This window comes from Peromyscus eremicus, chromosome 2 (genome assembly GCF_949786415.1).
Source record: "Peromyscus eremicus chromosome 2, PerEre_H2_v1, whole genome shotgun sequence".
Lineage (NCBI taxonomy): Eukaryota > Metazoa > Chordata > Mammalia > Rodentia > Cricetidae > Peromyscus > Peromyscus eremicus.
This window is the reverse complement of record NC_081417.1, coordinates 70573865-70584801: the sequence shown is the minus strand read 5'-3', so window position 1 is coordinate 70584801 and position 10937 is coordinate 70573865.

Sequence of the window (10937 nt, the reverse complement as noted above, 5' to 3'; positions counted from 1 at the left end):
CACAGAGGTATGCCTCAATTTCTTATGCAATTCCAAATCTGGTCAATTAAACAATACATGTTAAACATCACAAGTTGGAACTCCCAGAGTAAACCTTCTCCCTGTGGTCCCTACTCTTTTCCATTTATCTGGCAAATATTAGATTTACCTTCCTTTTTATAGTTTTGTCAGTATTATTTTAATGAAGTCACCAGAAAGAAAAGGAAGGCCATCACTGGAATCCAGCCCTTCCTTGAAGTTACATATGCAATGACATTTCAGAGTATAGAATAGGTTGGAGTTCAGGGCAAGTGGACAAGGCCAGGGTTCTCAGCTCTCAGCACAGACTAACAGAACACCACAAATGCATCTAAAAGAAGGGTGGCCAGGCACTTGGATGATGAGCACTGAGACAGAAAGATGGTAGTTAAAGCCAATCTAGGCTACAAGTAACATTGTGTCTCAAGAAAAAGACAAACAAAAAACAAACAAACAAAAAAAAATGGGTTTCTACTATGTGTAGTCACTAATTTAAAAGATCTGCAAGCTCACATTCATTCTTATCTGAGCTCATTCATTAAGCTCCTGTATATGTTGTTTGTCAAATACATCCATGTTTGTGTGTATTTAGGAACAACTAACTCTATGAAAGCTGGTAATGAAGATTTTCTTACCTTTCTATTACCAGAATGTTCTAAGAGATTACAAATGCTGCTACAGAATGTATGTTGGTTATGGAAGCTTGGAGAGTTGGTAAAATAACTTTTGATTGGATTTACTATTGGTCCAGGATCAATTAACTCAATAAATATATAAAATAAATATTCAAAATATAGCCACTTAACCTTACTTTCTTTCTAGTCACTATGAGGCATGATTCTGATACGTTTCATAAATTTAGTTAAATTTATTAAGATAAGGAAAATAAAAGAAATATACAAGCTACTGGTGTATTGTCATTACGCTGTGAAAAGTATCCAAGCCAGGCAAAGCTCCATATGCTAGACCATTATTTCTATACGGTGGCTCCATATCACCTTTTCTTAATATTACAGCATTACTTGCCCTTCGTTCTGTCATATTCTGGACTGGAACAAGGGCTCAGATGAATGAATTAGGCAGACGAACAGAGGGGAAGAAGAAGGAAGAGGAGGAGGAAGGAAGAATTAGGAGAAAGAGGATGGAAGGAAGGAAAAAGTGAGGAGAGGTAGGAGAGAGAGAGAGAGAGAGAGAGAGAGAGAGAGAGAGAGAGAGAGAGAGAGAGAGAGAGAGAGAGAATAAGAATGTCTCATCCCAGTCATCCCAGGGACCTGCAGAATGTTACTAAAACAAATGAGCCATATTTAGTCCACACCATAACTGACCTACATTTATATTAATTCAAGTCATGTGTCAGATTACTCAAATAAACACTTGTAGGCAAAAAAAAATACTGGGGTCATAAAGGGAAAGATTTCATATATGGACATAAACATACACTAATGTACTTGCCTCTGACAGAAGTTATATTGCTACCATGCATAAATATCAAGAACTAATATATTTTATATAAAATGCCAGTGGCTATAAATTGACATAAAAATCCTTCTTGATAATATGAATTGTGAATGTCTCAACATTAGGAATTCTGAAGAGGAAGTGTAGCAGTTTCAGACATAGCTCTAAATATCTATAAGGTATGCGTTTGTAAAAGTGTCACAGCCACTCACAGAATATTAAAAGTTGATGCTGAACAAATTCCTGTAAGTGGAAGAGAAAGAAAAATAGGTGTGTTTTTTTGCTACCAAAAGCTAACACAGTTTAGAAAATTCTGACTAGAATGAAGTTCAGTGGAGCTGGTTGGTTGCAATGTCCCTTCCATCCAGACACTGAGCTTGCCTCATGATGTGCTTAGATTCTTCTTCCTTTACTGCTGACTTCCCATCTGGTGCCAACTACAGTTCTCTATGGTTCTAACATGTCTACTTTCTGTTTTTTTAAGGTTCTGCATATGTGAGTGAGATCATGCAGAATGGCTTAGTTCACATCTAAATCTTTAAAATAGAAACTTGAATGATGCTTTTGATATTAGAAAAATAAAGACTTTGATAATATACCTGAATGTTCCAGATGTTGGTCCATAAAAAACGTGATAGCAAAATAAGAACATAGATTGATAGCATTCTTTGTGCCAGGCTGCTCACTGCTAACCCTGACTTAACCCGAGACTCTAGCAAGGATTTCACTCACATCATTGGATCTTTCTGTTCAAATCACTGTACCCAAGTGATCTCATGACGACACTGTAAATAGACAACCTTCCTAATATTTTGTCACTTTCATTCCTTTATATTTGGTTGCTGTTGTTTTCACTCAGAATTAGAAAGTTTGTGTATGGCTCTAAGTATTCAATTACATATAAACACACATGCATGCATTTCTGTTAACTTCAATATTCAGATATGCATATTCTCTCGAGTAAATGTGCCCAATCATGACCCTCATCAATAAATAATGTTAATAGCTGCTTGTTAGTTTCATTATTCTAGAATCATGAAATGATGTTGCATTTCTATATCTTTAGGGGAGCTATATGCGTCTATTTCTATAACAAACACATCTTGGTTCATTTTAAGTCCAAGAAATAAGCTTGTTAAAGATATAGCTTTATTTCATCTTTTTTACTAGTACTATCTATCTATCTATCTAAGTTTCTATCTATCTATCATCTATAATATCTCTATCTATTTATCATCTTTCTTTCTTTCTTCATAAAATTCAATATATTCAATAAGATGGTCTTGAACTCAAGGCAATCTTCATCCATCTCTGTACTTTTAATATTGGGGACATGCACGTGCCACCACATCCTGTTATAGGATTGTGTGTGTTTGTTCTTTTGGTAGTTTGCTTTGTCCATATACATTTCTTTGTATTTACTTATGAATATGAATTTGTTTTGTCAAATAATATTTTCTAGGTGATGAACACTTTCACACTAAAGACCTCTGTGATTTTAATAACAGGAGTAACATGTTAAAAATATTTAAATCAACCAAAATATATGGGCAATAAGATAAACCTTAATGTAAAAATTTATATGGCATAATAATAATAACATTGAGATTCATGACTATGATGGCCCATTATTATCATTTGAGATTTACAAAAATAACACACAGTGCATTAGAGGAAAACTTTGTTTTATAGTCCTGCATCCTACACTTGTGAATGTATGAACTTCAGGGCTAATCTGGACTGCAACCTCAAGGAGTGATGAAGAGACAGGCCAACATTTCTGGCACTTCAAGCTTGGGAATGTGGACAAACAAAAGAATCATCATTACTTAACATGTTTTCTAAGGATGCTAATACTGTTGCTCCTAATAGCACAGGTTGAGAGCTGCTGGCCTGGAACAGTCTACATTCAACAACACAGCAGGTTACTGTAGAGGAGCCAACATCTGACTCTTTAGGAAAGTAGGTTACTACTGTAATGGGTGAGATAATCAGTTCTTGCACCCCTTTCTTCATACAGTAAGAAGCTAGAAATGTCACTCTTTCAATATGACTCTACATGTTAAGAAAAGATATGGACATGTTCACATGAGCCTATCAGATTTTCTAATCATGATGTTTATTTTCATTAAGTTTAGCCAATTTTATTTCTTTTCTGCTTTAAAAATTTTATACACAGAAACAGAAATAAAAAGAAATTCAAAGACTTTCAATATTCCTCACAAAAACCCAGTCAAGTCCTATCATGCCAGAACTCAGCAGTCATTTATTTAGTGATCGTCTACATGGAGACTTTGATATCAGTGATTATTTTCAACATTAGTCATATTTACAGCTTATTTTAAGGTAATTGTGGACAGCATAGTCTTAAAAAAATTGGTTCATAGAGGAATAATATTCATCTTTAAAAGATAATCAAAGGTTTGCAAAGATGGACAAAATGATTGACATGCAAGCATGTAAACTAGAGTTCAGATTCCCAGAACTCAGGTAAAAGCAAAAAGGCATAGTGACTACCTATCATTGTAGCACTCTGGAGGCTGAGACAAAAGATCCCTAGACTAGCCAGAATCAGCAAGCTCTTGCTTAGTGAGAGACTCATACTCAATAAATAAAATGAAGAGAAATAAGGGAGGCAGCCAACATCAATACAAGTCTCAAATATGTTCTCAGGAGTGAGATTACTAGCCCTTAATGATAGTGCTACTTATGCATTAAGGGCACACTTTATTTACTATAATGGCTATAATCACATTTTCACCAGTGGTGTGCATAGGCTCCCTTTGTTGCAGGTCCTCACTCATACTGTCAATTGTTGTCTGGTAATAGCCATCTCAGCACAGGCACAGCTTTGCCTCACTATAGTTTTGATTTACATGTCTTGATGTCTGTAAATGTTGGACTTTTAAAAATCTTCTTCATTTAACCAATATGATGTCTTCTGTTTAAAAATATCCTTTCATATACTTTGGACAGTTTTAAAATTATATTTTCTTGCTGTTGAATTGAGTTCCTTGGATATTTTGATATCTCCTTTTTTATTTGATTTTTAACATATTTTGTCATTCTACAGGACATCTCTTCATTTTGTTGGTGCTTTCCTTTGCTATATAGAAAGTTTTTAGTTTTATCCAATCTGTAAAAGTAGTTTCTATCACAAGTAGCCAATTTGTAAAACTTGCTGCTCTCTATAGACCTGGAGCTGCAAACTCTTAGCATCTTGTTTAAATTAGTTTGTACATTAGTGACAAGGAGCCCTAGTCTCCTCCTGGCCAACACTAATGTCATGAGTTCACATTTTAGTACATATGGGAAGATTGTTATAGATAGAAGGAAAAACCAAACTTTGATTTAGCCAGGAAATTGGAAGCTCTCGAGAAAAGTCTAGCTTTCATCACTGAATATATTTTGATAGAAGGACATGCAAACGAAAGGAATCTACTGCACTCTGATAAATAAAGGAGAGAGAGAGAGAGAGAGAGAGAGAGAGAGAGAGAGAGAGAGAGAGAGAGAGACTAGGTATATATATATTTAAAATAATGTGCATGGATTTATTTGCTTAACTGAAGTTGTAAAAACCTAAGGATAAAAGAGAGCAGAAAGAAATATTAAACACACTTTTGTCATAACTGCTAAATCAAATATAAAGGAAATGACTTAAAGCTAAAGTCCTTCTTTAGCAGCAAACCATCAGTCAGAAGCTGAGTTGTATAAGAAGTGAAGCTTATAATTGTGGGAAAAAGAAATATATTCACTTTTTATCACAAAATCCATATTCAGTGAAGATGACTCAGTGAATACTTCATAGTTGTGCAGTTGTTATTAATAGAGCTGTAGTGAAAGGGACTACTTCACTGAACAATCGTTACTGGTGTTTATTGTATTCCTTCAGTGAATCAGGTCCTGTTTTATGTGCATTGTTCTATGTAACACCATTAGCAATATTTCAAAATCATAATACTCCAGTTTGAAAATAAGGAAAGTATAGCATTAAATATCTCATATTAAATGTAGAATATCCCTTATTCTTGCCTTGATCATTTATTCTTTGTCTCTTGTTTCTAAATCTAATTTCTGGATTTTCATGCCTTTTAATTTGGTATGGCACTGTTGTCTGTCATGTCAATCATACATGCCTTAGAATCTCCATCACTTCAAAGTGATGAATACCCACAATCCAGGCTTAGGAAGCCAATGCCTTGATTATAAAGGCATTCCAACCCAAGAAGTCTAGCTCTTATGAGTTGATAGCTTCAGACAATGATAGTCTATCTAACCTAAAATATATTGCAAATGTTTAAAGGAAATACAGACAGTACATGTTGCAATGGTTCAAATTTTTATTGTTTTCTGTTTTTTATCCTTTTTTCTTTGTTGTTTAATTTGTTTCTAATCATATGTGGAAAAGTAACAACAGTGTGGAAGGGAAAATTCAGCTAACAATATGAAAGCAAAATGATGAAACTTATTTGGGACATTTATTTTTATCTTAATTTATGTCATACCTATCTTTAAATGTATTTTAAACAGCCAATATAATGAACAAGAAACATTTGTACGTCATTGCAAATCAAGACTTCAAATTCACAAAGAATAGTGGAACCAGGAATAAGCATGACACAACACTAAAATGAAACAATAGCTCTTAGGTTTTCTGGTGTGGTTGTTTGTTTGTTTGTTTCAGATTTTTGGCAAAAATGATGACAACTTACTATTTTGAAGTGATGAAGATTCTAAGGCATTTATGGCTGTCATGACAGACAACAATGCTGACACCAAAGTAAAAGAAATATGAATCAGAAATTGGCATGAGAGAAATAGAATGAAAGGTCATTGCAAACCTGAGGGATATTCAATTCTGTGATGAGAAATGGAATTAAAGTGATGATAAATAGCACAGGAATTTAGAAAGAAAACCTTGAAAATTACAAATCATTTTTATAAAAATAATCTTATTTAATTAATTAAAAATTTGTACATATATATCATCTTATCCACTGTTTACTCCCCATCCAACTAACTCCTTCTGGGATACTTCCAATTGGCTCCCTCTCACTTCATGAAATTTTGTTTATTATTACTATTATTAGTATTATTGTTATTAATCACCCACTGAGACTGGTTAGTGCTGACCATGAGTGAAATCATATGGACCCAGTCACAAGGTCATGGGCAACCACATTCTTTAGGAAAAGTGAGTCTCTCTCCCTCAGCAGCCATCAGTTGCCAATAGATCACCAAGTAGGAGTGGGATTTCAAGAGTCCTTTCCCTATCAGGATGAAAGTCATGCAGGTCTGTGGTGGACACTAAAGGCACTGAGTTGATTTACATATCAGTCATGGTCTATTCATAAGTTGGTGTTTCAAAGCACTCTTCCTTATTCTCCAGTTCTTACATCCTCCTCCCCACCCCCCTGCCTACTCTTCTACATGTTTCTTGAGTTTTAGAAGTAAGAGGATTGATGTAGATATTCCCTCCATATCCATAGCTGAGCACTCAAAGTCAGCAATTCTCAGCATTTTAAGAAGCCATAAGTTGTCCTCAAATCCCACCCACCCTCTGAGACTGCAACTGTTCCCTGAGACAGAGCCTGCCAATACACAATTGAACTAAGAGGTGAGTCTATCCTCATACCCGAACACTCCAGCCCCTAGGCTTTGGGCCCTGGGGCACAACCCAGTGCCCCTACACCACCACCCATTGCAGTCCCAGTTTCAATCCAGTTGGCAGGCAGATCTCCTGCAGACAGGTCAGACTATCACCATCTACCACATGCTAAGACTGCAGCTACTCACTGAGACAGAACCCACTAGTGCCAGTTGGACTAAGAGCTGCTCCCTGAGACAAAGAGTCCATCAGCATCAATTAGCCCAAGAGCTACCACTGGACCAAGAGTATAGATCAGACCAAGAGAGGCTCCCTCAGATGCAGACACCGCTTTCACCAAGTGGAGAAAGAGATGGGTAGATGCCAGTCAACAACATAAAAAAACAAAATGACTCCATCACAACCTACATCACTAAGACTGAACATTCCAACACAAAAGAAACAGAAGCTATCAACCATAAAAATGACTTTAAGAAGATATTAGAGATCTTAAAAGAGAAAATGAAAAAAAATCCCATAAAGAAATAAAGGAAAAGTCAAACAAAAAAATTGGAAGAAATTAGTAAATCCCTTGACCGCCAAGAGAAAGCAATTAAACTAGTGAGAGAAACAGTTCAAGATATGAAAACTGAAAGCAAGACAATAAAGAAGACATAAACTGAGGGAATGCTGGAAGTAGAAAATCTGAGCAGATGAACAGGAACTACAGATGCAAGTATAACCAACAGAATGCAAGAGATGTAAGAGCAGATCTGTGGCATTGAAGATATGGTAGAGGAAACAGATTCATCAGAAGATATGGTAGAGGAAATAGATTCATCAGTCAAAGAAAACACTAAAGCCAACAAAGTCATGACCCAAAATGTTCAGGAAATCTGGGGCACCATGAAAAGACCAAACCTAAGAATACTAGGGATAGAAGAAGGAGAATAGCAACTCAAAGGCACAGAAAATATATTCAACAAAATCAGAGAAAACTCTCCCCACATAAAGAAGGAAATGCTGTAAAGATACAAGAAAATTACAGAACACCAAATAGCCTGGATCCAAAAAAAAAAAAAAAAAACAAACCCTCCCCTTGCCACATAATAATCAAACCACTATACATACAGAATAAAGAAAAATATTAAGTGCTGCAAAGGAAAAAGGTCAAGTAACATATAAAAGCAGGCCCATCAGAATAACACCTGACATCTCAATGGAGACTCTGAAAGTCAGAAGGTCCTGGACAAACGTTATGCAGATACTAAGAGACCATGGATGCAAAACTCTCAATCAACATAGACAGAGTAAACAAAATATTCCATGATAAAACCAGATTTAAACTATATCTCTCCACAAATCCAGCCCTACAGAAAGCACTTGAAGGAAAAATCCAACCTAAGGAATTTAGATACACCCATGAAAATACAGGCAATAGATAGTCCCACACCAACAAATACCAAAGAAGGGAAACATACAACACTACCACCAAAAAAAAAAAAAAAAAAAAAAAAACAGTAATTAACTATCACTGATCATTAATATCCATTAATATCAATGGTCTCAATTCACCTATAAAAAGACACAGGCTAACAGAATGGATCCGAAAACAAGATCCATCCATTTGCTGTATATAAGAAACATACCTCAATTTCAAAGACAGACACTACCTCAGAATATAAGGCTGGGAAAAGACTTTCCAATAAAATGGATTTAAGAAGCAAGCTGGTGTAGCTATACTAATATCTGATAAAATAGACTTCAAACTAAAATCAACTGAAAGAGATCGGGAAGGACATTACATATTTATCACAGGGAAAATCTGACAAGATGAAGTCTCAATTCTGAATATGTATGCCCCAAATACAAGGGCACCTACATTTGTAAAAGAAACTAACTAAAGCTTAAATTGCACATCAAACCCAATACGCTAGTAGTGGAAGACTTCAACACTCCACTCCAGGTCTGCCAGACAGAAACTTAACAGAGAAATAAGGGAACTAACAGACATTATGACTCAAATAGACTTAATAGATATCTACAGAATATTCCACCCTAAGACAAAAGAATATACCTTCTTTCAGCACCCCATGGAACCTTTACAAAGTCGACCACATGCTTGGTCACAAAACAAATCTCAACAGATACAAAAAAATTTGGAATAACCTCCTGTATCTTATCAGATCATCATGGCTTAAAGTTAGATTTCAACAACAACAAAAATTACAGAAAGCCTACAGTCTCATAGAAACTGAATAATGCCCAATTGAATCACCAATGGGTCAAGGAAAAAATAAAGAAAGAAATTGAAGATTTCCTAGAATTCAATGAAAATGAATGTACAACATACCCAAACTTATGGGACACTGTGAAAGCAGTGCTAAGAGGAAAATTCTTAGCTCTAAATGCCAACATAAAGAAGTTGGAGAAATCTCACACTAGTGACTTAACAGCACAACTGAAAGTTCTAGAACAAAAAGAAGCAAACTCACCCAGGAGAAACAGATGCCAGGAAATAATCAAATTGGGGGTTAAAATCAATAAAATAGAAACAAATAGAACAATACAAAGAATCAATGAAACAAAGAGTTGGTTCTTTCAGATAATCAACAAGATAGACAAGCTCTTATCCAAATTAACCAAAAAGCAGAGAGAGAGAACATCCAAATTAACAAAATCAGAAATGAAAAGAGAGACATAACAACAGACAATGAGGAAATCCAGAGAATCATCAGGTCATACTTCAAAAACCTGTACTCCACAAAATTGGAAAATCTGAAAGAAGTGGACGATTTTCTGGATAGGTGCCCCATACCAAAGTTAAACTAAGACCAGATAAACTATTTAAATAGACCAATAACCCTAAGGAAATAGAAATAGTCTTTAAAAGTCTCACAACCAAAAGGCCCAGGACCAGATGGTTTCAGCACAGAATTCTACCAGAGTTTCAAAGAAGAGCTAATACCAATACTCTTCAAATTGTTCTACACAATATAAACAGAAGGAACATTACCAAATTCTTTTTATGAGGCTACGGTTACCCTAATAACCAAACCACACAAAGATGCAACAAAGAAAGAGAATTACAGAACATTCTCCTTCACGAACATTGATGCAAAAATACTCAATAAAGAACTGGCTAACCCAATCCAGGAACACATAAAAAAATCATCCACAATGACCAAGTAGGCTTCATCCCAGGGATGCAAGGGTGGTTTAACATAAGAAAATCTATCAATGTAATACACCATGTAAACAAAATGAAAGAAAAAAAACAACATAATCATCTCAATGGATGCTGAAAAAGCCTTTGACAAAATCCAACACCCCTTCATGATAAAAGTTCTAGAAAGATCAGGAATACAAGGAACATACCTAAACATGCAAAAGGCAATTTACAGCAAGCCAACATCAAATTAAATGGAGAGAAACTCAAAGCGATTCCACTAAAATCAGGAACAAGACAAGGCTGTCCACTCTCCCCATACTTATTCAACATAGTTCTTGAATAGAGCATAGTTCTAGCTAGAGCAATAAGATAACAAAAGGAGATCAAGGGGATACAAATTGGAAAGGAAGAAGTCAAACTTTCACTATTTGCAGACGATATGATAGTATACATAAGTGACCCAAAAAATTCTACCAGGGAACTCCTACAGCTGATAAATTCCTTCAGTAAGATGGCAGGACACAAGATTAACTCAAAAAATCAGTAGCCCTCCTATACACAAATGATAAATGGGCTGAAAAAGAAATCAGAGAAACATCACCCTTACAATAGCCACAAATAATATAAAATACCTTCAGGTAACTCTAAGCAAGTGAAAGACCTGTATGGAAAGAACTTTAAGTCTTTGAAGAAAGAAATTGG